The sequence below is a fragment of the Anser anser genome (assembly GCF_964211835.1).
Source record: "Anser anser genome assembly, chromosome: 3".
NCBI lineage: Eukaryota > Metazoa > Chordata > Aves > Anseriformes > Anatidae > Anser > Anser anser.
In genome coordinates this window covers 120,810,780-120,838,521 of record NC_139722.1, presented here as the reverse complement: position 1 = coordinate 120,838,521, position 27,742 = coordinate 120,810,780, and the positions used below count along the sequence as shown (strand labels likewise).

At 41.2% G+C, this 27,742-nt stretch overlaps 1 protein-coding gene and 1 long non-coding RNA gene across 10 annotated transcripts in view; both read right to left on the bottom strand.

Annotated features, from left to right (window-relative positions):
• Positions 1-27,742, bottom strand: part of MACROD2 (mono-ADP ribosylhydrolase 2) — an 859,998-nt gene that overhangs the window by 370,572 nt on the left and 461,684 nt on the right. The gene's annotated exons all lie outside the window — the stretch shown is intronic.
• Positions 1,754-23,140, bottom strand: LOC310896642. The gene is made up of 2 exons (XR_014581705.1): positions 13,672-23,140; positions 1,754-11,581 (listed from the first exon to the last, which is right to left on the bottom strand). It is a non-coding gene; the product is annotated as an uncharacterized lncRNA (long non-coding RNA).

Below are 27,742 nucleotides of genomic sequence, written 5' to 3'. Positions count from 1 at the left end.
TACAGATATGAAATGGTATGAACAGGCAGCACAAGGATCTATCATCTCCCAAAGCAGAGTGGATGTAGGAGGAGGAGAAAAGTGGAAAGAAGTCTGAACATAGTAAGTATTTTTAAAAATACATGTTCTGAGGTTAACTAGGCAGTTGAGGAAAACATGGAAGCTCTGCTACAAGACTGCATGTTATACGGGAGATACGGTATTTCCCTCACAAGCAATAAACGCAGTGCTTATAGCTCTCAACTCCTAATCTGCTTGCAAGCACGAGAGCAGTCCCACTGAATGCAGTGAGGCTACCAGGTGCCTAAAGACGAGCAAGGATCTGAGCAAAGGAAAATGACATGACACCTTCCAGTATAACCAGCTCCCTCAGAAACGTTTTCTACCTCTACACCTTCGGGCCCATCAGAATGCGATAAAGAGAGAAGAAAATGAAGTATTTGTCAATTTTCCTCTTCACTATCACGAGCTCTCCCTTCCCCAGTTTCACACAAACACTATGAATGGGAACAGGCACACAAGTGGTACCCAAAAGCAAGTTTAACTCATTCGTAAGAGCCAAGTAGATTTCAAGTTGGCAGTGCCACTTTAATTGCTTCAAAGAAGCGTGACAAGATAAATAACTGGACAGCTCCCTGAACCGTAACATGAGTCTTCATGCCTAGAAGAAGAATCTCACTTTCTATCATCAATTCTACTTTAATTTAGGTGGCTGAAACCATACTAAAGCTCCCTCCTGATAGCAACATATTTCAGATACCAACTTGTGAAAATGCAGAGCATCAGTGATAAATTCTTCTGACCATTTCCTCCCAGGCTCTTCCTCAGAGCCACTTTCTACTTCAAAAAAGTTTCATCAGCTGACCACAAAACAAACATCAGCTTTTGGAATTCACTACTCTGCAACCCAGCTTAAAAACAAACCCACCCAACAGATGCTAGAGGTATGAGCACGCCCAAACCCAAGTAGGAAATAGCAGAAAAAGTATGATGAAATATGATGGAAAACACACATACCTACACAGCCTACATATTACATTGTAGACTCGACACTTTTAGAGAATAAATTCAGAGCCTCAATTTTGCTGTCTGCATGCAATATTAGTAAACAGCTATTGCTTTTCTGAATATTGCAAACTAATTGAGCAACCTAGAACAAGTAAGTGTATTATCGATAAAAACAGACACTGGTTTAGCAGAACTAAGTAACAGCAAAGGCTTCAGTTGAGACAGAGGACAGATCCTTTGCAGAGATGAGAAAAAGATGTACTCCTTTTGCTGCCTGGATTACTTTTGTGCCACCATGCCTGAATTTGACAGATACTTGAATTCATGTTAAAGCACACAGTGACCATCATAGACTGTGACCACATCAGTGAGGCATGTGGTCCCTGAGCTGCCTGCTTGAGCCCCCAAGCAGGCAAGAACCAAGGAGGTGGGAAGGAGCTGGAAGCCTCCAGCAAGCCTGCTCTGAGTGCTGGCAGATACAACAGCAAAGTGGAGAAATGAAATGTATCCAGCAAAGATATTTAACAGAAATTGTGGTATGGTATTTTGTACAATATGTAATGCTCGGGTGGATTCAAGTGAAAAACAAGCTTTGACAAACATCTTGAGTGTTTTGCATCAGTGGAAGTTGCAAATAGCTGAATTTGCAGGAGAAGGAAACATATAAAATAAGAAGCAAGGCAACTGTAGTTTGTTTTTATTTCACTTTTTTTTTTTTTGGTCTTTTTTGGGGTGGTGCTGGTGGTTTCTTTTTTTTTGGTCAAGAAAAAACAAGTATTGCAAAGCAAACTGTTAGTAACTCAGAGGCTTATTGCACTGTTTCTGTTCTCCTTCATGTCAAGCACCATTGCTACAAAAAGCTCTCGAAAAAACACTAGTGTCATACCTTGTTCAGCTCAGTTGAGAAAATGTACTTAAACGACCTTTTGGAAAGTCAGGTAATGACCTAAAAGAGCTGCTGAAGGGCGGTCTTGAGCTTAGCCTTGCTGTAGAAGGAAAACTGATGTAAATAAGTTTAACTTCTGCTCTAAGTAATATCACAGGATCCATTCGCCTGTCACTAGCATTTCACGATAACCACAGGAGTGGGATGTCAGGCTCAAGCCCCTTAAATAGTTTATAGGTGTGTAGGAGCTGAGAACTAGAAAGAGAAAGAACCGGGCTAGAAATGATAGCAGGGATTTGGAAATATGGTAATGCCTTTGTGATTTTTTTTCCTAATGGCAAAACTTGCAAGGACGACTGAAGTGTTGGAACATGCCATTTCCAAATGCAAGGCTGTAACTTGCTGAGGGGAACTGCTTAATACTTGGGAAACCACAGTGAGAAAAATATTTGATGAATTTTATTGCACCTGTTATTGAAGCAAAAGTCTTTTTCAGCCCGCAGCGCCCACAAGCTCAAAGCATCATTTCTCTACAAAGACAGGAAGAGGCTGCAGGCTCATGTTACCCACTTTAATGCCAGCTTCAGGATTAGGTGGAGTTTTTAGAGAACTACGTACAAAGTTGTACCTCACATCATTTCCCCTTGCACAGGCTGTTGGGAAAGACATACTGCTATTTCAGCAGTGAAATCACTTCCTTCAAGAATAATATCAGCTCTGTGTGTTTACAAAAAGCCAGAAATCACAGCACATGAAGCAGCAAACAATTTGGATGACCTTGCCAGCTGAGCAATATACAAACAAGAAAAAGTATGATTGACAAGACAGCAGTAACAAAAACAAAAAAAAACCTACATAGATCGGTGATTTCATGTGTTTTCATGAAATCATTGCATTTTTTTTTTCAAGAGAAGCCAAACGTTTGATATTATTCAAGGTAAGCATCTTGTCCTTGTGCACATAAATGTTTTCAGTGTACTTCCCATGTCTAAAGGCAACACACCAGAGAAAGCTGAACCCAGTGGCTTCAACAGTGCCATTTCCAGGGTGATATGCTTAAACTTCACTGGGCCACGGTGTGTAGAAGATCACTGTGCATCAGTGACTACTAAAACTTTGAGCAATCTGCAGATGCCACTGGTGCTACAGCAGCAGTTGGAAGAGACACAAAGCACAAGGAATCAAGAGTGCCAACTTCATTGTGTTCATTACAATTTATAAAAAGGCAAAGCATTGTGTAAGCACAATGGTATTTTCCCATTTTTAAAAAAAACTCAACATGAATATTTTCCCAGATATAGTTTAGTAATATTTGGGCAGACCTTTAACATTTCATAATTTAAGTATTAGTAATACTTCAGGACTTAGCAGAAACTTGATCTTCCAACGAAGCTAGGATTTTTCAGTTATTTTTCTGTATGTCCTTAAAAATAACTGAATGCATACCATTGCATCTTCATCTACAAAATTATGATTTCATCTACAGGTAATTATAATTATCTTCATGATAACTTTCTGAACTGATACCCTTGCTTGGGAGGAATTGGGGGGAGAGGGAAGAGGAAAAAGGGGAAAAAAAAGGATACCCAACAAAACCAACTCCCCCTCCTGATTTTCCTCAGAACACCATTCCAGTATACCTGAATGTTTCCTTTTTTCCTGCTTCTCAACCAGCAAAGGTTTTGTTGGGAAGTTCACCTCTTTACAGTCTTTACCTTCTAAGTAGTTTTCAGCAACAACAAGCCCTTTCATAAAGCTTTTGATACAATGTTATTCAACAAACATGAGGGTTAGGATTTATGAGAATGATCTGGCACAGTAAAAAAAAAAACAACAGGACTGTCATTTAGTAGAGAAACACATGCATGTTCAGACGAAAACAATATCCTTTTCTTCAGGGAATTTTTTCAACCAGTTGCTGCAAAGGAGAACTGTATAATAAACTTTTAATTTCATAGTAACATTAGGTAAGGAAGGAAAATTACAACAGGCCAGGTACCATGTCATCCCTGATATACTACTACACTTCTTTATGAGCACATTACAATTCAGAGAGCTAATAATAAAAAGAAGTGATGCTGAGATGATGAATTGATGCTATGCAATTAGACCTATTAGAATTCACAAGAGCCGACAGGCAATAATCAAACCACTTTCATGCTGCCCATTGCAATTATCTTTGCACTTAAGAATCAACAAAGCACATAATGACTTGCTCTCGATTAAGGAATTCATGAGAAATGGAATTTTAATTAGCATGTAGAAAATTTGGGCCATTTATTACTTCACAGGACAACAGATCGTGAAAACTAGTTGAGTAGTTATAAGCGTTCAACAGAAGTGCAGGTCCAAAAAGTTTACACCAATTCATCCAACAAGTTCCCATCACTTCCCTTGAAGCAACATAGCCAAAGTAAGTTCACATCCACTTGGGCTAAACTGAGGAAAATTTGTTGGAGCTTGAGACTGAAATGCTATCCATTATGCTGATGTTTTCAATTACCACCTGATGAACAAATGAGATCAAATTACATTTATTCATGTTATGAGCCACAAATACCACAAGGTCTAATTCTACATTCTAGTCACAAGTAGGACAATAAGACAATGAAAATGTATCATCAGTTAAAATAAACACAGTCTGAATAGTAACTCGAATGTTCATTTAAGTTTTCCTTTAAAAGCCCTCGATAGGAAGATTGTTTAGTTTCAAAAGAAATTACTTCTCATCATTTGCTGACTCAGGACAAAACAATTTACTAATAACACGAACAATGACACCAGCCAACGAGTTTTAGAAATGCAACTCCTTGATCGTAGAGGTTGATTAGGAAATTGAACAATTATGCTCAACTAAAATGCTAGAAGATGCTTTTCTTTTTTTTTTTGAATACAAAAATCCATATTTCAAGTGTGACTCCCAACAGTGTAGAGATGAAGATAACATGATCTGCACAAGGAAATGAATCGTCAGTGTGATACAAAATAACACATTAACTTCGGAAAAAACGTAGTATTCCATTAAAAAAACATAAGAGGTCCAAAATCGTTCAACAACAGTTAATACCGAGGGTATCTAGATTACTCACAACCAAATTATTTCTATTTGGATTATTGTGTCATTATCATCTGAAAAAGCACGCCCTGTGCTTTTCAATCCTCTGAGTTTTCTGTTTTGCTATGGACAAGCAATCAGATATTTAGTGCTTAAAAACCGTCAGAATGATATAATTTTCTTCCGTTGTCAGGGAAATACATTGGTGTTTCTGGTTCTTGGTTCGGAGGGGGGAGCCCTGTCTAATAGCCCCATTAAATTAACACCGCAGCCCAAGCAGCTCATTCTCAGTGAAGACATTTCAGAAAAAAAAAGAAAAAAACGAAAAAACACATTAGGCATTCACTCTTAAATTCACCTAGGTGCTGCATGCAGCAGGGGCTGTGGGTGACAGCACGAAGGCAGCAGGCACTGCTGCCCTGGGGCCATCCCTCCCACCACAGGGACCTCAGCATGATGCTGGGGAGCCACCACTTTTGCTCCATGCAGCATCTCCAAGGACAGGGCACTCGTGGAGATGGCTTTCCAGCCCTGACATCTCCGGAGCCACTGGAACAGCCCCTTGGGAGCAGGGAGAGCTCATGGCAGGTTGAAGCAGCTCAACGTGCTGCTGTCACTTGCGATCGGGTGAGGACTGGTGACCAGCTGGCTCCGATGTGAGGACATGAAGCTGGCACCAACCCCTCCCTGCTTCGCTTCCCACCTTCTGCTCTTGTGTCAAGCGCAGCATGTTTAAACCAGCACGTCTCAGCCAGGGATGTGGCATAACCCATTTACTTTGCTGGAAATGATGAACGTGAGTGGTTTCTGTGAAAATAATGGAATTTGACTGGCTTGGGTGTTGCGGCAAAGATGCTTTCGGAAAGGCCGTGAGAGCAGTGAACCTCCTTGGAGTCCCAGGGTGGGCATGGGGTGAATAGTTCAGACATACCAGAAGTTTTTGTTCAGGAGGTGAGCAACAGTATCATACTTGAAAGGCATAACACAAGTCATTCAAAATACGCTTACAAGGTAAAAAAAAAAGAAAAAAGTTACTCCAAAAAGGCCTTCTAGATTAACGTCATAAAAAGCACCACACTGCTGAGGATTGCTCCAAGTGAAGCTGAACTAAGTGATTCTCTGTGCGGCAGGATTTACAAGATCATGGCTCAGTACCTTATTAAAATTAGGGTTCTGTTAATTAAAGCCTTCTTTCAAGTGATAGATGACTACTGTGGATACAAGCTGTGCATATTGTTGAAATTTCATATTAGGAATAGATAACACGCAAGAAGTGGAGAGCCCTCAGTGGAAATAAATCTGGGAGACTGCTCCTATAGAAGCAAGGATTAGTTATAGTGCGATACAGGAAGGGGTGGGCATGCAGGAGGTTCTGTGAAATTCACAACTTAGAAGCACCCAAATTTCCCAAGAATCTTTCCCCATTGCTAGAAGCCACAGAAAGATTTACAAGGAGACCTGATAGTGTTAGCAGCAACTTCCGCCTCACACACACACACACACAGTCCTTTCATTTGAGAGTTTAGAAATACTTATTTCATTTAAAAAGGCAGGATGACAAAGAAAAACAGAAGACAGAAGTGCGATCGATATACATAAGACACAGGACAATGCACTTGGTTATCCTGAAAACTTTTCACCTAAAACCTCCTAAATTTCTTCATTAAATGCTATTCAAATCTAGCCCTTAGACAGCTGATCCTTCCAAAAGCTGTATTAGATTCCTTAATGCTATCTGTGTTTTCAGGGAATTCTAATTCCTTCTTTATTCCCATGACTAAAAAGTAATCTGAACCTTGGTATTTTAAATTATTAATGAAGCATACAAGGACTCTAGGTTGTGTTAGAACAAAACCAGCTGGGAAGATGCTCGTTTTTTTTTTCTCTTCACATTTCAAAGAGCTAAGAGCACTTCACTAACCATACTGAGGGTCACTAACAGCTCTGAACCACGAGAAGCCTGTCTGCACCAGAGACAAGAGATCCACGAGTACCTTCTGCAAATAGAGCAAGCTGAATGTTTGGGTAAAGCTTCCAGAACTAGCTCAGAGAGGGCATTGACACAACTGAGAAAACTCAAACACGTGGGCCTTACTCCAAGCTTTGACCCAGTAAATGCAAAATCTCTAAGTGTACAGGCCTACGTGCAGCATGAGGTCAATTTGAAGTGTAAGCATAATCTTATTTCTGTGCACCGTTTCTGCAACTTCAGGGGGAATCAAGACAGCAGGCAAAAATACAACTGCAACATATTATTAGCAATTACTTGGTTTTGGCACTGTAGGTGTCAGTGCTGGCCTATGGAGTAACTAAGCACAGCCACCACAATAATTAACATTGCGAAAAAGATAAACACACTGATGAAACAGTGTTATCAGGAGAGTTTTCTGCCTGTAATGAAGTGAGCCATTCCCAGATGGGACCTAGACGTTTCTGTACCTTGGCCTGGTATCATCTTGATGAGAAGCTGCTCCTCTCCCCTGCTCTCCCTCAGAGGAAAGCATCCTTGCTCTGGGGAGCTAATTCCCTGCCACGGCTCAGGGCTGTGCAGAAAGACATTCCGCAATTAGGCACAGCTACAGGAGCCTTCTTCAGAGGGATGAGGCTTTCAAGAAGGTAAAGAGGCAATTGGGCCTTGTTGACCAGAAACCGGGACAGTAAAACCCCAGAGAATTGGCACTGATTGGCTTTTTATTTCTGCATTTTACTGCAAGTAAACTAGATGAATGAAATGCAGCCAGACATCTTTCAACCGCACAAATTTATTTAAACCCAAAATTTCTACCTTGCATTCAATTCTCTTGCATAAGGGTGCCTCTCCTTTTTCACTCTGCCCTTACCCTTCTTCATTAACATGCTAACAAATGATAATGATTTTCTGAAATACAGAATTAAAACAAATCATGTTTTAATAGAAATAAATGGAGCAGAAGACAAACAAATTGAAATAGAGAAGTATTTTTTAACTTTCATGGAAATAAAAACAATTAACACATTAGCAGTGGATGTAATAATAAAATCAGCCAATTAGGATATTTAAGTGATTACCAAATTGAATCAAAAAGATTAGCTGAGGAAAAAAAATGGATAAGCTCTGCTGAGATAGCAAAGAGATAGTCTGCACTGTTCTCCTGTGTGTCAAATAGTGTTTATGAAACAGCAGATTTATCACCAAAAATCCTACCTAATCTGATCTCTCTTGCTGTAATGGTGTTTGAAGAAGATACCTTAAAAGCAAATGAGATTATAGCTCTGCCCACATTAATTGCTGCTGTAATACTATTCACAGCTTTCTTTCACATCAAAATTTACTATGGAGTTATAATCAGTTTTTTAGGAATGCTACCAACTAAAAAACAAAAAGGTTTAAATATTAATAGCACTTGAAATGCTTCTCTCCCAGATGGCAACACAGCTGACTGCAGTTCCCTGCTATAACACAGTGCTGTTTATCCTTTGAACGTCCCCAATATAAAACCGTTTTAATCTTTTGTTGCTGTTGTAAAACTTGATCTGCTGTGGGACAACATAATTAAGTGTCAACTTTGGGATATATGGTACGAGAAGCAGATAGAATAATCCAGCCCGTACGTCACCAATAATTCAGTTTACGGCTGAGTGGTAATGGGATTCCAGATTATTAGCTGAAAGGCACAGTATTTTACCCCGTCGCAGGACTGAGCTAAGGTGTATTTCTGTTGCACTTGGCACATTTTCAGTGCCTTTTCTTGCTGCTCCTTTTTCTCTTCCGTTAGCCTATTAAAAGCCTGACGATCTCACGCTGGATAGCTGCACCATATTGCCAACTGGAAAGAAACAGCACTTTGATTTGCAGGGCCCAACGATCTCTTCTGTTAGTTCTTGTAAAAGTTATGGAGCAGTTATGAAGTCAAATATATGCTGTGTAAGGAGATTTGCAGAGGAACGGGATTTTGCATCAGTATCTTAAAGATAAATGAAGGACAGTGAGCAATTAAGAGTGCTTGTCTGGCATTTGAACGCATGTCTGGACATCCACCCATGCCCCTCTGCAAACACACGTACATTGGATTGAGTGCCACCAACAAGCCAGCGCCTACCCACGTGGTCCCTATAATAAAGGGTAGGTAATATACGTTGAGCACAGGGTGACTGGGAGAATAAGCAGCAGAAGTAGAAGAATTGAAATTAAGCTTTAAAACAGATTAACAATGGTTAATCTATTCGTTGGCTTGAAGCAAACTATTATGCACTTGAAGAAAATAATGCACTCAAAGTAGTCAGCTTATGCTGAAAAATGCCAGGCCATCAGAACAGTCATCACCAGCCTCAGCAGGCTGATGTGACCCTAAGAGGAAAAAAAACTCATGAGTAATCCATGAGCCTGGATCCACCAAAACTGATGCACGTGGACCAGGTTTATCCCAGGTCCCATGACAGCATACTGAGTAATAATGGCTGAGCAAACAACATGGCCCCCGATGCACCAAAAGGCGCAACAAAAGGCACCCCACAGCTCATATTTGAAAGCCCCGTGCTCAAACAGGGGATGCTCCTATACACCAGCAAGACTGGCAGATAAAGCAGCTGCAGTACCAGGCAGCTTGTCTGAGGGCCCCTTCAGCAAACTGCCCCATTTTCCACTAAAATGGCATCAAAACGCTCCGCCACCTGTTCTGCAGCCATATGCATGTGGCAAAGCTTTTCTTCCTTTTTAACCACCACGATGAATTGCTCCTCCTGAGGGCTGAGCCACACCAGGTGAAGCAAGGCAGTAAGATCTCATCTTTGAGGCACCGCCACAAAATCCCTCACGCAAAGGGCAGAAGGGTTTGCTTCACTGGCATGCAGCCTCTGTCTACAGCAGTTAACCTAAATGTGTTTACTTTATTACCCACAATGTGCATCCGTGGAAAGATGCTGCAGCGTGTTATTTAAACACAAGCCATTATGAATATTTTTATACTGCTGCTATTCCCCCCCAGCGCACATTATTTCCATTTTAGCTCAGCACTGTTCTCAACGAAGGCTCTTTGGCGTAGGTCCACGTGGGAACATCAACTGATAAGACTTTAAATCAACCTCCTTGTTAGTGGAAGCACACAACACCATTATCCAGTGACTTGATATTCCTGCTAAAGAGCAGGAGGTCAAATCTCTTCACTGAGTTAATACCTCCACAGAATAATTCCCCAGCTGGCATGTCAAGAGAAAGCCACCTCGCTGCACAGCCAAGCCCAGGCCACCGGGGCTCACAGCAGCCCTGGGCACGACCAGCTTTGGGAAACTAGTCACTTCCACTGAGCTCACCCACGTAGGCAGATGCTCAGCTCTAAATAGGCAGGCAGGTCAAGAGGAGGACACAGCCCTGTCCTTTCATTTAAATGCTACTAGAGGCAATCAGACACATGCACCAGCATTTCGACGTGACGCTGTTCAGTATTCAAGTTGGAACATAATTCCAGATTTCATTTCGGCATGTGTTTCATACAACTCTAAAAAGATACACCACATCCCTGCACCTCTGTAGTACCTCTGTAATGACACCACCAACTTTCCGGAGAAGCATTTTCCTACCGGCTTTTGAGCAGTTCAACAGCGGCAAAATAAGAGTAAATCATTCGAACCCATTTAGTAACTTAATACCCAGCCTTGAATCACTTTCTTTCTGAGTAGTTAAGAAGCTTTAAATCAAAGAAGTGTTACACTGATGAGGCAAACCAGAGAAGCTTGAACAAGTTAACTGGACCAGTAGCCCAGTTACCCCACCATTTACCAAGAATCCACCTGTCAATTCTCAACTGATTCAACTGAAATCAATTTGATAACCATCAACTGATTTGTTAGACAGCATATAGAGAATAATAAAAAAGTTAAACCCTTGTGCATTTATAGTGGCTTCAAAATGCACTGTAGATTATTAGTACTATAATTACATGGCAATTTCATCATGAGCAAGGAAACCTATAGCTTTCTTATCAGGATAAAAAAACACAGGAGAATACAATTGGCCACCTGAGTCAAGAATTAATTTTAATTTGAGAAATCTCAATTGTGTATCTTCTGCTGTATGCTAAATGAGAAACAGTACTCTACAATTAAAATAGGGCTTAAATTTAAAATATTTCAAAAACATGGAAATGAATGTACGCAGATGACGATGAGGTTATAAGGTTGAGAAACACTAAATTATAAAGTTCAGAGATCAGAGACTGATCACAACACAAGAAGGATTGCACCAGCATGGTAAATACAAAGCCATTCAGAATATCATCAGAGGGAAACCAAGAAAAAAAGTGTTTCCTTCATTTATTTTAGGGAAGGTTTTCTTCAGCACTGAAGTTTGTGATTGCAGAGGACTGAGGCATTTTGCTGAACCACTGAACGACCAACCAGTGACAAAAACACGTTTTGCTTTATTGTCATGCCCATGTCCCAGCTGGGTTTACTTGAAGCACTGAGTCTCAGCTCAATTCTGTGCCAGTTACTCCTTGGCCTTCTGGCAGCATTTTTGCCAGACCTAATTGGCTTTAAGGGCTCTCTGCACGAGCTCACGTGTTCATATGATGTGAACATGAGGCACTGGGAAACTGTGCTGGATTCATTCCTCTCCAGTTAGGCATTTGCAGAAAACATCTGCTATTGAGGAAGAGCTAAAAAAAAAAAAGAAGTCTGACTTTCAGTAGAGAGATAGGTATTTTTGCCAAGATGCTATCGCATCTTTGAAGATACCCTCCATTCATTTCCCACCCCCCCCTTCACTTGGCTGTCCTTTTGAAAGAATCAGAGCACTATCTCACAAAAAGAAATACTATTTCCTAATATTAAAATAACGCAAATAAGTTTTCCACTGCAAGATTTTTTAGAGTGGCAGTTACTGAGTGGTTTTATATTACATTAAGTGATCCGCCATGCACAAGCAACATTTTTTCATAGAAACATCCTCACACCCTGTCTTTTTTTCAATAAAAAAGAATGTGAACGCCAACTACAACGCTTAAGGCAAACTACAGTTAATGTTTTTGAATACCTAATGACATGTTTATTCTCCTCATTTTCTTGACAGCTAGCATCTTCATAGCATGTTTATCTTTTGAGCCAACCTTATATATACACTGAATAAATATAGACTTCAAGAGTAAGAAGCCAAAAAAGCCAATCTTGCTCTAAGCTAGAAATATATATACATATGTTAATAGAACAGAGAAACCATTCAGCAGTAAACATGCCAACACTGGAAAGTTAAACTATTCTCAATATTGATCTATCAGTCTCCAGCCTCATCGTATCAAGCCTTCACTTTTATCGTTTTGTTTCTCTAACAACAAGAATGACATACCTCCCAATCTCAATTTGCTTACAGAAAGTGAAGTAGAAAGGTAATCTCTGGAGAGTATATCATGCAGGAAAAAAAATAGAAGTCACTAACAAATATTCAACACATGATTTCCATTGGCCTGTGTATTACTTTGGTTATGCTAAACCAGCTGATTCTAGCATTCACAATCTCTTTTGTATTTGACCATTTAACACAGTATACAATTGAAATACTATATTCACTCACTACATATCTTACAGAAAATTCACTTGCATTTATACTATTTTTAACTGTGCTAATTTGATAACACACAACCCAGAAAATTTATTACATTCTATAAACCGAAAGAAAAAGTGTTTGAAAGCTTGCCTTAAAACAGCAAACAAAATTTGAGCGTCATGTATATGCCCTGGAACAGTAAGACACGAGGTTTTACAAGTGTATGTATTGAACACATTGAACAGATTAGCAAACCTTAGTCTGCAAGATAAACTGCATTCAGGGTTTTAAAAGATGTAACAATCGGAATAGAGATTGTTGCATCACATGAAATTCATCAACACACGATTTCTAAAAGTAACTTCTCACTCTGGCATAACCTACAGAAAACTCGCAGTGCTTACTACTATTTGCAGCACAATGACCGATGAAAGCAGAGCTGGTGGAAAGCAAAACACAAGGCTTGGAAGGTCCACAGAAATTCATAGCGATGCTCATACAATTGAAGGGGAAATGAGGGGACAGCGAGCTATGCTCTGCAAACCTAGCCTGCTCCACCATGTTATTACTTTAATTTGTTCTACCTGTCTGCTCAGATTATCTAATGTGACTCTCAGACCGCAATTACACTGCTAGCCAAGCCATTGGATAAATTACTTTTGATGGAATTAGGAAATCCGTGCTGTAATTGGGTGTTCAGCGGTGATCGACACGGGGCTTTGACTGATCACCACGCTGAGCCGGAAAGGAGATTTCAGGCCTGGTGGGTTTCCCACGCCAAGAGAAGATTCCTGCAGCTCCTTGAAAGCTAGAAGCAAAATTCCTTCCTCACACCGCTAACTAAGCTGCTTACAACACTTCCTAGAAAACAGACCTAGTGCTACCTACAGATGCTAGGGACCTTTGCTGAAGGCTTCAGTAGAGGGAAAAAATATATATGAGAATAATGCATCATCCAATTTAAGGCTACACACCCACAGAGTTCACAGAAGGTGAGAGCCACAGGCCAGAAGTAGGGGGGCAAGCAACTCCCTAGCTGCTGCAGGTTGTTCCCATCCTGCCCCTAACACAGGATGAGCAGGGTCCTTCGGCTACGTCCAGCTCAGGACACATATTCCTACCCACTCACCGCACAAGTTTCAGAGGAACACGTTTCTCTCATTTTAGAGATTAGATTGTTATACGAAGCATGCAGACCAACGCTACCCATCAGCATACACACAGCACACATTTTCGTCCTCTCTCCCCTCTTGGGCTGGTTTTGGACAGAAGAGTTGGGGGGGGGGGGAAGGGAAGCAGTTTCACATCCTAGAGCCTGCAAGTGGACTCTTGAGTTTTTAGGGTGATTTGTAGCTGATCTCCTGAAGGAACAGAAACTAATGAGAAAAACAAAGTCCCTCTAATCTGTTTTTGCTTGCAAATTCTTTCCTATAATCCCTGCCTTTGTTCCCTCATGGTAGGCTGTTCACCAAATTTACATTTCAGAGTCTCCCCAAACATTCCTTTCATGCTGCTACTGACACAACACACAATCACCCTACCTGAGCCTCCTACTTATAAATAAACAAAGGGACTGTCAGCTTTTTTCTGTGGCTTTGAAAATAAGTGATTAAGTATCGAGAACATTCAAATATTTAACAACACGTTCAGCACACAGAAAGAAACCTGAAAATTTACTTTTCCAACGGGGAGTATCACCCATTTAAAGTGAATGGGATGGTGAGGAGCTACAAGTGAATATTACTATCTTAAGTTGTAGTTATAAAGCAGAGACAATACCAGGTGACAAAAACATTAACTGCCATAGGAGAATTAAAAAGCAAAGTGAATAATCAGATCTACCCTGACCAGACATCGGGGTTATTTTTAAAAGGAAGAAAACACAAAAAGTTAACATACAAGTATTTAAATTTTTGCATCAGTTCTGAAATCCCAGGTTTATTTCACGGGAAAGTCACATAAGACAATATAACACGCTCTGATATGCGTGGAAGACGAAAGGAAATGAGATGTTTTGATATTAAGGCATTAGCTGCCATCACTTGAGCTAAATATTGCTATTAATTTCCATCACCTTATCTCACACATTAAAGAGCTCAGGTCGCAAGAGTCCATAAAAGAGCTATAAATCAGTTAGTGAACGGAGTTATTTTAATACATATAAATACACTAAGAAAAATTAACAGATCTGTTCAGATCCCAAGTAAAAAGGGGCAAGGAAGACAATCTTCACTGCCTTGGGCTCCTTACTAGGATGAGTCCCAGAACAAACACATCCCCCCAAGGGCTGTCTGAAAACACACAGACCACAAGAGATTTCCCCAAAACAGCAAACAACTTCTGTCCTCTCTCCCCTCTGCTTCAGCATCACCATCCTCAAAATGGAACAGGAAAGTCACGTTTCCCTGCATGGTAAAGGGATTGCAAAGCTGCATTTGACGTTTTTTCCTCAGATACTTTTAGGATTGACAAGGCTGGAAGAGGTCACCAAGATAAGCTGTGTATAGTCATCTCAACCACAAAGCCAAGAGAAAGCATTTTATGAATTTAAAAACCTGACCCTTGCCAGAAGAGCTTTCCCCTTTCTATGACCCTGCTTGTTGCCTAAATTCACTCTTTAGAACTTTTGCCCTTCTCTTAGGCATCGGGTACCAGCCAGCGCAAAATGATGAGCTTCCCAGACACGTGGCCCCACGTGGAAGTGAAGAGTACGGTGCAAGTCACCTCACTTTTCGTGACCTACAAATCAACTCTGCCAGCCGTGCCTTTTTCAGCATCTATCGCTGCACAAGAGTCATTAACAACAAAAAGTTACTGATTAAACGAATCTCTTCGTAAAAGATAATTATCTTCTAAAGATGGCTTACTAACAGGAACTGTTCATCTTAACGAGGCAGAAAAAAATGACTTCCAAGCAAAACTCTTGTTATTTTTAATATGTTTTAAGGGAAGCATTGAACATACACTCGAGGTTCGGCTTGGTTTGTTTGGGAGCACAGGGAAACAAACACCAGGGAATCAACACGAGGGAACATCCGCCAGGACAAATATTTAGATTCAGTAAGACCAGTAAGGGCTGCTGGGGTTGTGCCACAGCCATGTATCAAACCTATTAAATCTTTCTAACTGCTGGCATTAGTAGAAGCATTTGATTAACAGCCTAATGAACACACTGGTAACTTTGTTTTTTTTTTAATCATCAAAAGGGAATTCTTATCCCAATTCCCAAACTCAAGGATACATCTGTGTGTGAATATTAGGGCTGGTGATCACAGCCATCTCAAACTCCGTCAGACAGCACCATAAGCTGACAGGAAAAGCAGAATAATAATGAGATTTCTGTCAGTATTTTTCACAACGGTTTCAAAAGTATGCGACAGTGATACCATCAAACCAAAAATTGGTTCGGCATGACTGAAATAAAGGCCTGCTGCACCGACCACACTTATACTCAGTTGTTGAGCAGTGACCCTTGGCTTTTCAGAGGCAGGCAGCCAAAAAGTGGCATTTAAACATAGCTCAAAATCCAGCCAGTTTCCAGAGCTCTCTATAAGGGAACGAACTCTGTACTGGGCAGAACCAAATGAATTTCAAGAAGTTCTCTTTGCCCATAGTTTAGTAATTCCAGCCTTTTTCTTTTTTCCTGCTGAAAGATTGTTTTCTGAGTTGCCAAGCCTAGTAACATACGCAGTAAGAATAAAAACGAAACAAGAAGTGTGCTCACATCAGGAGCAGCTCGCCACCCTCTCTCCCTCCCCAGACTCGAGAGGCTATTGCCCAGCTCTCGTGTTCCTTCTCACTGTGCAGGTTACTCCTGGGTGTAGGCAAGCCCTGCGCCCAGGATCCATATGTATGCATACGGAGGCACAATTCTGGAACTGGCAGCCAGACACCCTGTGCAGCAAGAACCCCATGCAGTCTTCATGCACAAAGCGCGCATTCTGTTACTACCATCCTGACACCTCATCCCTGAGCTAAGGGCTTCAGTCGAGACCAAGCAAATTGGGTCCTAAGCTTATAAATTTAGCTGCTCCAACATAAATGAAATTAACACCCAGTACTAAAAAATGTTCATAAGAAAATGCATGGACGTCCTGTCTCCTGTCCAAAGTGCATTGCATGTTTAATCGCTGTTAAGCTGACCAAACTCAAAAAACCTGCGACTTTTTCCAAAGCCTTCACAGAACTCTGAAATGTCACCGATTTTAATTTTTTTTTTTTTACTACCAGAAATATTTCTGCCAGAAATATAGCATTTCTGGCACAAACAAAATATTTAATATTTTAATATTAGAGACACCAAGAGCCTATAATTTCTAAAACACTGCTACAAAGCATCACAAACCAACAGAAACATGCTGTGTACAGGGACAAAAACTTAGCTTCTGAATTAACTATTTTTTGTCATTTTATAGTTCTCACACTGAATACAGGAATCTTATGTTTGTATTTCATTTGAGATTGCCAAGTGAAATCATTACAATCATGTCTAGAAAAAGATTTTTACCATCTTAAGATATTTAGCTCCTTTTTTCTTGAAAAGCACTTATCCTTGGAAAAATTTCATTAAAACATACCAGCACTTAGACTTAGTACAAATAAACAAGTAAATAAGTATAGTTTTAAAACATACAGTGTTAAAAAATATTAACATTTATAAGTATGCTTAAAGCACTCTTTAAAAAATATTTAGTCCAGAAGCATGCAAGCCGCTCTCATCCAAAACCACATCACGATGAGATCAGAAGTAGTGAGAAGGGATACGCATGCATATAGGTATGTGCTTGGGCGCTTGCCTGAACACGTGTGCTCATTCTTCATCTCACACACAAATATATACTTATTATGAAGATGCACAAAACTGCTCTTCCAAAAAGCCTTGTTGCATATGACTGCGTAAACATAATGGAAGAAGTTCACACTAAAGTGTTTCCCATTAAAGATCTGCAGAAACAGTAATAAAACATCAGGCTGCCAGAGCTCTGAGCCGTGACTACAGCTGCCCAGGGCGCTGGGAAGATTTAACCATTGCAGGTAGAACCTGCACCAGGCTCTGCGGAGAGATGTTACACTGAGACAGAGGCAGACGAGTCCAGCTTCATTCTCCCTTCCATGCAAGCCTGTGTTTGGGGCTGTAAATCCCCAGTTTCGTGCAGCTGCTGCATTTGACACAGGGCATGGTCTCAAGGTGCCTACAAGGTGGGCCATGGGGCTGCCTACCTGTGGCTGCACCACTGCACCCACCACACCCAGGGCTTCACAGCTCAGGTTTGAAGGAGCTTTCTGAATTAAGCAGGCAAGTTACCCAAACCTGAATTACTGCTGCACTCACTGTTTATTATTTGACTCACTCCAATACTGTATTCACCATGGCATTGGAAGAGACCATGACTACAGCTGCTCTTTTTATGTTTTTTTCCTTCTCAAAAATCAATGTAGTTAGAGATTCAGCTGAATGGCAGCTTGCTTAGTCTTGCAATAAAGGAAGGGTTAGACATATCTTTCTCCCAAATCAGAGAAAATCCTTGCTGTAAAAAGGTCACCAGAGCTTTCACCAGCATTCCCCCATCAGTATAGCAGAGTCTGGACAGCGCTGGTGCTCAACACAGGGCGCTCGGGCACAGCAAGTCCAGCTATCAGGCTCACGAGGGGATGGGTTAACTCCACCAAGCTTCTGCTGGCAGAGACAGCTCTCAACCGGCCAGCTTTAAAATGGAAACGCCCTCTGAAGTGATGCTACTGGCAGTTTTAATATTTTTCATATATTTCAGAAGAGATCAGTTTATCCTATTACTGCTGATCCAGCTTTTTTTGCAATGTACGTCAGCAAAATAAATCTTTTCCTGTGAACACAGCACAGTAGTTCTTCGGCAATATCAGAACAATTACTACTGCAATATTGATAATGAATACAAATCCCATTAAATCTTTTCTAATCATATATTATCTCATTTGAAGAAATACACAGGTATCTCAAGAGCAGACACAGCTATTCCTGTTAACCTTGCACCTTACTGCTGTCTGGTTTATGTCGTCATCCCCATCTGCTTTCTGTTTCTGTGAAATAAAGCAGATGTCTCCCACAAAGTTTAAATCTTCTTAGCCAAAATACAGAAGCCAATCGAGTCTACTCCTTCCTCCCTCCCCACCCCAATCCCTTGATGATAATAGTTCTGAATGAAGACTATACATATAAAATGCCAGATGTTAGTCCAAATTACTTGTGGTTACCTGACTGCAATTGAGGTTGTTCATGTATATTCTGCAGCATGAAGCCATCCATGCCCCCTTCCCCTGGGCACACTTTATTTGAACAACTTAGTCTAATATTTGTCTGTGGAAGGGGGATGGAAAGACGACGACTGCAGGCCTCTTTGGAGATTTCCAGTGCAAGCTTTCAAGATATTATTTTTGATCTTCTTGTATTGTTCTCCCTTGTTATACTTGTACACTATGCTCACATCTTATTCAATAAGGTCAGACTGCCTTCTCCTAGGAAGCAAAGTAGTGTGCTGTTAAATAATACCGCTGGTCTCCTAAGGAAAAAAAAAAACACAGGATTTGCCAAAGTTTGGCTCAGACTGGGCATTTAGACCACAACAGTTTCCCCGCCCTTTTGGACATCCGTGACTCCTCTCCAGCTATTGCAGGAGAAGCCTTGCACATGGAGATTATTGGCCCAAAACATCCTGCTGTTAAAGTTTGTCTTTCCCTCTACAGTTTCTGAATTACTATGTGAAGTTTAAGTGGTCTCAGATGTGATTAAAACATGTAGGAAAAATGCACACCAAGCTACTAAAAAATGCTCAATCTAAATTTTTTGAGTTATACATGTCCTGTGAAAACCAACACCCCTGTAACACTTTAGAGACAAGTTAAGGAACCAAAAATATTGTAACCACTGCATTTTACCACGCGTGTCAGCTACAGCTGCTCCAATTTGCCCCAAGTGTCATGCAAATCACCATGTAACATCCTTTTGACCACCGATTCATTGTAATTTCATCAAACAAGCATACAAATCCAATAGCCGCCAGACTTTTCCAGCATTAATGAAAAGGCATTTGTTTCCAGGCACACACGGTATTAACTTATTAGCATTAACTGTGCACCATATCAGTGGCAGATGAGTCTACGAAAAGCTTGTATCCCTACAAGCCCTTCATTTCCTTTAAAGCTTTAAATAAAGCCACTGAGCTCTGTAGTGACATGGAAAAAGGAGGCACTTTGCACAGTTAAGCCCTGCATGGACAGCAATTAGCAGCAGTTGACAGACCCCAAATGCTGAGGAGTCCAAGACAAGCTTTTCTTGTTCTTCCTGCCCTGTTCTGGGGTTAAATGTTACATTTTTTTTTTCCCCCCTGCCCTCCACTCCCACCATTAAGACATTTTCAGGGAAGAAACAGGAAAGCATCCTGTGCAGGTGAGGTGTTACTGGATCCCAGGCACTGCAGACCTGCCAGCTGATCCGACTGCTGTGCCAGGTACGTATATGAGGATTTTGGATACAGGGGAAGCTGATAAGGTGGTTTACTCTTTGAAGAAAGCAGATAAAGGGTGCCTCTCTGGGATGCTCAGTATCGACAGAAAAAAACAGAGCTGACAAATACTCATGCTGCAGGCAGAAAGGATCCTTCCTGTTGGAGGTTCAAGAAGTTCAGATTGCAGACGTTTTCTCAGTATCCAGAAAGCAGTCCAAAAAACATTCAATAAAACAAAAATGAAGCCCTGGTAACCATCCCCTGCTAATGCATGACAGCACACATGAACTGGAGTCTGCACTTACGCAGACTCCAGCAATAGTGTGCCACAATTAGCACAAAGCACACCATGCCAGCAGCACGAGGGCAAGATCTCATCTTTCTGCTCACGCCCAGCAGCTCCATTTACTGGATGGAGGCAAGAGCTGCAGGCTCTGACCCCAGCCCACCTGTGGTCCAGCCTGGGGAGCCCTCCTCCTGCCACCCCCTGCGCCCTGCAACTGGAGGGCCTTTCCCTTCTGCATCCCCAACAAGAACATCTCCCCCTGACCTTGTGCCCCCAAAGATGACCACAGTCAGCCCTCTACTTGCAGAACTGCATCGTCTCGTCAATGAAATAGCTCGATTTCTTCCAGCCAGAATCGCTAGGTGATTGTCTCATTTCCTGCTCACCGAAAGCTGGTTTTCACAGGTCCAGAGCACATGATCTAATTGGAAATTTTAATGAAAATACCACATTTTGTTGGAGCTGAAGCACTTCATAGAGTTTTTTTTTTTCCCTCCTGTCCCCAAACTAGCTGTCAGGATTAGACTTCAAGTATTTAACCCAACAGGTCAGTAGCTAAGATGACGGGAGGGCTGGACTCAGTTCTATGCATTGTCTCATTTTGCAACGTATGATGAAAAACTTGCCCTGGCTGACACAGATCAGGGACTTGAATTTATACTTCCATCTCAGTAAAGTAACTGTCCGTCTGTAAGGCTTATATATCTTCCGTACACAAAGAGACTTTTGTAGTTCCCCAGAGAATGAAAGCTAATTGTGAACATTGGAGAGCCACTGGAAGAAATTCCCCTCTGACACGGGGCTTTGTGGAGCTCCCCGGGCTCCAGGTGCACTGCTGGGCAGCCAGAAGGGTTGTGTTACCATCTCGCGTGACCTCCTGCACGACACAGGTCACGGCATTCCTCCCTGCCATGCCTCTGTCTAGCCCAGCCACTTGGGATGGCAACAGAGCATAAGATGCTATTTAAACTCTGGCGGTGATGGGCAGCTGAGCCACGTCCACCAGCAAGTTGTTCCAAGGACTAATTGCCCTCACTTAAAAACACACCTCGCATTTCCCATTTGATCTTTGCTGACTTCGGTTCAGCCACTGGATCTTGTGTTTTTTGCCTGCTACTTTAACGAGTCCTTCGCTCCAGACATCTTATCCCTCAGTGGGTACTTACAGACCATGATTAAATAGCCACTTAACCTTCTCTTCAGTAAGGTGAGTTCTCTGAGAGCAGATGGTGCTGAGCACCTCTAAAAATTAGTACCACAGCTATTTATGTCTGTGAATTGCCAGCCGATCGTTTTGGAAGGCCGGTTATGAAGAGCTCCTGGCACCTGCCTCCCCATCGACAGAAATTACAGGCACTCAGCATGGTCCGGCATTTATTTTGCCTTTAGGAACTGGACTGTGAACAGAGCAGCCTCCCGTGCTAGCTCACCCTTTTCCAGAAAGGACCATAGTACTGCAAAGAGCACATCATTTTTGGTATGACAAGTAGCTGGATAATCACAATACCTGCATCTTTAGCCCAAGCAGTTTATAGCAAGATTCTGAAAAGCTCAAAGATGTCAGAATTTGAAACTTCACATGACACATGGAAAGTGCAAATTCCCACTCATGGTGAATTCCAGCCTTAAAAAAAAAACTAGTCATAAATAAAACCATCACACTGATTCCCCGTCATTGTTATTTTTACCTCCTTGGGGGAAAGAAGCCCAAAGCTGTGGGTTCTTCTGACAAGCACCCTTATGAACACCCAGAGAGTTGAGAAGAGACAGTGTTATGGTGTATTTAAAACAAGAACTTCCCTCGAGCCCCTGCCTTGTAAAGCACAAATAACTTAAGTCACATGAAATACCAAAGTACAGCCCTTGTTCTCATAACTGAGAATAGCTTCCAATGAATTGAATTACAGTCTGCAGTTACGATCTGAATGAAACTATCTTTTTACACCTGGTGAAAGCAGAAAGAGGGCTGTAACCTACTCCCACCCCCTTTGAGAAGGTGTATACAGGTGCACATATGCAGAAGGCACAAATGAGACCAGGAGACCTAGAAGAGGGGCAGAAACTGTGAATGAGGCAGGCTACAGGCCAGTGAAATGCTCCCCAGATTTCCTGCCAGTAAGCATCAATTGAATACGAAGCTACAGAGGTATAATTACCTCCTTGTCAATCCTGACATTAACATTTTTCTAGCTCTTCAATGACAATCGCTTCTTTCAACACTCCCTAATAACAATTCATTTCCTTACCCTTTTGTATATGTGTAAGACTGCCAGTAACTTCACATCCTTAAAGCAAAACTAGAAAGCTGGGGATCAGATGCACCTACTGAAACCCATCTGGATATCCAAACCACCAGGATTTTTCAGAGGACAACTTCCACCTTTTTCAAACACAGGGACAACACGCAAAGGTTGTTCATCTTAGAGTAATAAAAACTGGAAAAAATAGTCCTAGAAATGCAAAGGTCATTAGGGATAAACAAGTCCATATGACCCTTTCCTACATGTCCTTTCAAGCAGATTAGGAAGCACTTCCCAAATACATGCATATAAAAAGCACAAGAAAATCCATTTATTGTTACAATCTTTAGCAATGACAGGTTGCACTCTTTGGTCAAGTCACTTAGCATATTCCTAGTTAATTTTCCAACAAATGAAACCTAATGGAATTCTCTAGCACCTTCTCTTTTAAAAGATCAGCAAGAGCCATGAAAGAAAAACACAATATAGTACTTCACATAATATCAAGTCCTACTGATCAGGTCACAGCAGCAATATATTAACACTTGCTGATGCTTTCTACCAGTCCTTCTGCCCCATATCAAACATGGTTAAAGCAAACCAACTACTCCAAATAAAAATATATTAACATGGCATTCTTCAGTATGGCCCTACCCCCATGATCTGCTTCCCCCCCCCCTCTTTTTTTTGTTAAAATACAGTTTTAGTCCTTCTGACAAGGTATTTTCAAAATACAAACCCAGAGACTAGACTGCATGGATGAACAGTTTGCTTTTCCTTAATTTTTATTTCTCCAAATGGAAAAGCAAAGTTATCTTTACAGACTGTAGAAGCTCCTGCTTCCATGCTGCATGAAGGGTGTGTGATCACAGAGGACAGCTGTTCACCAAGGAACGAACACCAGTTAGATATGAAGGTAAAGGAAAGGGTGTATGAAGTAACCCAGTGAAACAAAAGAGAAACAAGATACAGAAGAGAATATGTATTACACTTTTTTTTTTCTTTCCCATCACCACAAACTCAGAAAGCAAGTCTGCATGCAACAAGAACACAATAGGAAAGTATTAATTTCACCTAAAAAAATCCCTGTGATATGAACAACTGTTGCAATCCTGGTCCTCAGTCCATGAATTAGTCATATGAGGCCCCAAAGCCTAGTACCGAGATACGTAAAAATCTAGATCATGAATCATGATCTCACCACAATTATTGTGCTCTCTAAATTCTCCCTCATCTCAGACCACTTATTTAGACCCTTAACAAGAAATTTCCAGGATAGTTGGACAAAAAAGAGACAACTTGGATGGCTCGACTCCCCTCTCAATGGATCATCTGTCTCTGGTTTCTCAGAAGTATTGTCTGGTCAAGGAAAATTCTTGGTCCTTGCTGCCAAACAGACCCCTGCAGAATCATATAAGAGAATCCCCAGGCTTCAAAGGTTAAGAAGTTTCTGCAGGATTTCAGGAACTGGGAGTCAGCCTGTGCTTATAATCCCAAGTAATCTTTAAAACTTCTTCAGAAAACTACTTCTGTTTTTGGTGAACTGCTGCACAGCTCCAGGGGCTTGCCTCCGATGCATCTAGCTACTTCACTTGTTTGCCACAGAGGTAGGTCTGATATTAAGACTGCTAAGCTACCATCAGGGTCTAGCATCTTTAAAATCCAAACTAACATTGCATTTGGAAAAAAAGTCAATAAATCTCAATTCCTATGCATCTTCCATAACATGTAAAATAATAATGCCAAGTAATAAAAACCCTTATGTGAGCAGCCAAGTGATGTTGCACAACAGCACCTAACTTCAGTCTCATGACGAACTCCCACAGTGAAGAACTTCCCTGGATTGATGGCTGACAGAGACCGAAACAATCAAATAACCCCCAAAAGAAATGAGAAGCATTAGGCTGTTTCTATTTAAAAAAGAGCCAGTTCTCTCACCTTGGACTCCTGCTCTTGTTGAAGTCAACAGCAAAACTCCCATTGACTTCAGCAACAACAAGGTCATGGTCCTCCTGTGCTGCTGACGGGATGAGAGCATGGCCATAGGTCCTGAATTTAAAGAAGACAGAAATCAATAGAAGCAGCCTACAGCTGTCTTGTTACATCTCCCCAGCTACTAACAGACTCACATTGGAGACTTCCACTGCTTCTTGCTTTCTGGACAACACGTTCCTATGCAAGTATATGATATATGTTAGGCTTCATCTGGGCTCCCGCAGGGGTTCGAGCTGCAGCACCGCTAAGATAAACGTGCCTTGCCGGTGCCTGGGTGCCCAGCTGATGAGCTTGTTCCTTGTATTTTATATGCAACCCACTGTGAACACAGCCAAATATAAAGCTCTCTTATGGAGCAGCTAATGTCAACAGCGGTGCCTGCACCACACGATTTTATAGATCAGGGAAGTCCAGCTCAACCACTTCCTACATTGCACGGAAGAGGCATAAAAAGTCAGAACAGATGATGACTACAGTCATTTTGGTATCCGTTTCCATTCATGAAAAAACTAAGCACAAAGCTTGCCCTGAATATGTCCAAATACAAAACTACCTTGTCTTTAAAAAGAAAATCAAAAAGAAATAAAGGCCATCTGCATGACTATTCATACCAGAAAAACGCAAGTCCTCTCTGTAAGTATACATACATTGCATTCATACATATACAAATGAGAATCTTAACCTTCTGCCTTACAAAGAACTGGATTAAGTTTACAGGAATTTATTCTGTTTTCAAATGTGTTTTAAAATCCCTCATTAAGCTTAGTGTTTCCTTTGCCTGGCATTAAAAGGAAATATTATAAAACCAACAGCACAAGAGCATTGCTGACTGCAATCCAGAGATACGTTTGTATCTTTACATGACCAGCATCAACTATCCTTGGCTTAAAACAAAGCTACAACACCACAGCTGCTTAACAAACAAACGCTTAAATATGCTTTCACTGAACTTCAGCATAAACCATGCAGCATGCATTTTGTAAACTTCGCACTGTGGTTTTAATTAAAGCCAAGAGTCCAATAAGCCGCATTACTTCTCCTCCTTTTTTCCCCTTGAATTTGTCAGCTCGCTCTCTCCCCGACTGTAAGCGAAGAGGCAGATCTGTCTGAAGCTACGGCCAAAGCCAAAAATCAAAGCCAGCTCCATTTCCTGGGATGGCTGCGAACACAGTTTGCAGCGAGGAAATACACCCACGCACATTACGGGTGACCTTGGGAGCATCAGTTCATCGACTACGCTTCTGGCAGCTGAAAGTTGGATCATCAAAAATCCTCCTGAACATGGAAACACACACAGTGCTGGCAGAGAGACAGAGAGCCAATACAGTCAGCGAAGCAGGGTTCAGAGAGGAAGCAGAGCCTGTGCATACAGTAAGAAGCCAATCATGTTTCATTCAGCTTTCGAAACTGGCAGAAGCAACGCAACGTTTACCTGCCACGTTTTTGCTTTCTGAGAAGACTTCCTACATAAGCACCACAAGTATAAATACAGTTATACAATACATGGCAGCTGGCAGAGGGCAGTTTTACAGAAACATATTAGCTGACCTGGAGAACTTTTGCCAAAAAAAATTTTTTTCACCTCCTAAACAATGACGACACCCTTCTAGTGTTAAAATGACAACCCTATATAAAAGTTTGCAAAACCTTATCCCCTAGATAATTCATGACAGAGCAATAGAAAAGCAAAAATTACGTGACTTTGAATGTACTGACTGCAAAAGCAATCCACGTTAAAGGCAACATTCAGAATTTTCAACAAGCTACAAAGGTGATGTGAGAAAATCTGTCATGTCAGGATGCACACGGAATACAATCCTTTAACTGATTAGAAACAACACATTGAAATTTTTTTTTTTACAAAGCTATTAATTAAACGTTAATCATTCAAGTGGCAAACTGCTTGCATCTTTGTCAAGAAATTATAATATATTGCCCAAAACTTTTAAAATTCCATTATTAGCAATACCCATCAACAAACTTGAACTTTCAATCAAACACTGTCTACAGAGGAGCGATGAGGCAAATTATGCAATGGTAATTTAACGATCAATCCTTGTCATTTCAGGATGACAGTACTATTTGGTAAAAAGCAAAAGGAAAATGGATTGAAGTGCTAAAATAAAGAGTCTTTGTTCGTCTGAATAAAACATTTGTAGCTCTGGTCTGAGAGGTTACTTTCATTTGCAGCCAGTTTGATTTGCCACTCATCTTCCTTTGGGAATCATTCCGTTTCAAGTGCATTAAGAGATGATTTATTTGCATAAGCCAACAGAGGGTTATTCTTCCCTCAAAAAAAAACAGAGAATGACATTGCTGTACAAATGAAAGAAAATGTTAACAACTTCTGAAAGTTCTCATAGGTGATTAGCGGAATCATGCCACGTATCACAAAGTGATCAGTGCCAACATGGCATATATTATATTTTAAGTACAGTTGCGCTTTTGCACTTTTTCCCCCAGCTACTAATAAGCTTATTTTTGAAGACATTAGAAATACTTGCTCTTCAGTAGGACGTTTCAAACTGAAAGCAGATATGATCCTTCGTTTAAATCTTTCCTTCTTTATATACAATTTGGAAACAAGTAACATCCCTACTAGTTTATTTTGTAACCTGTCTTGAAAGAAGAGAAAGCGAACCTGAAGATGTTCTTGGGCATTATTACGTTGTTCCCTGTTTCTGAGGACAGAGTTGCATCGTGGCAAGGCACAAAGGCAGTTGTCACAAATCCACTGTTGCCATACCTCCTGTCTGTGGATGTCACTATTGCACTTTGTAATTACAAATATTAAGGGTGACATTCTGTCTCCTGCAGCAGAGGATCCCTCGGCAGCAGCCTCCAGCACACTCTGGTCTTCCTTTAGCGGAGCTGGGCACGCTCAGCGGCTGCCTGCTGCGTAGTGCTGCTAACCCAGCACAGAAACCCCAGGTACTTGCTCCGTGCCAAACAGGCTTTGCAAGTTGATTTAGCCAAGAGGACAGCCACAGCCTTCCGCTCCTCCTTGTCTCACCATTTTAACACATCACTCCATACAAACAAATGTTTTCCTGAGTCAATTCCATTTATTTCATCCTTTCAGCTTACAATCATGTGCAACAGTGTGCCAAAACAAACCGCAGAGCCAGCGCATGATTTGACTATTAGCTTTATTCTGACGCCATCCGTTCCCCTTCTCCTATCCCACAGCTCCCCAACAAAGCCTCACCTTACCCAACCAGCCCTTGACAACCTCAGATAAAGGCAGTTTTTCAAGCACATCCAGCTGAAGGACT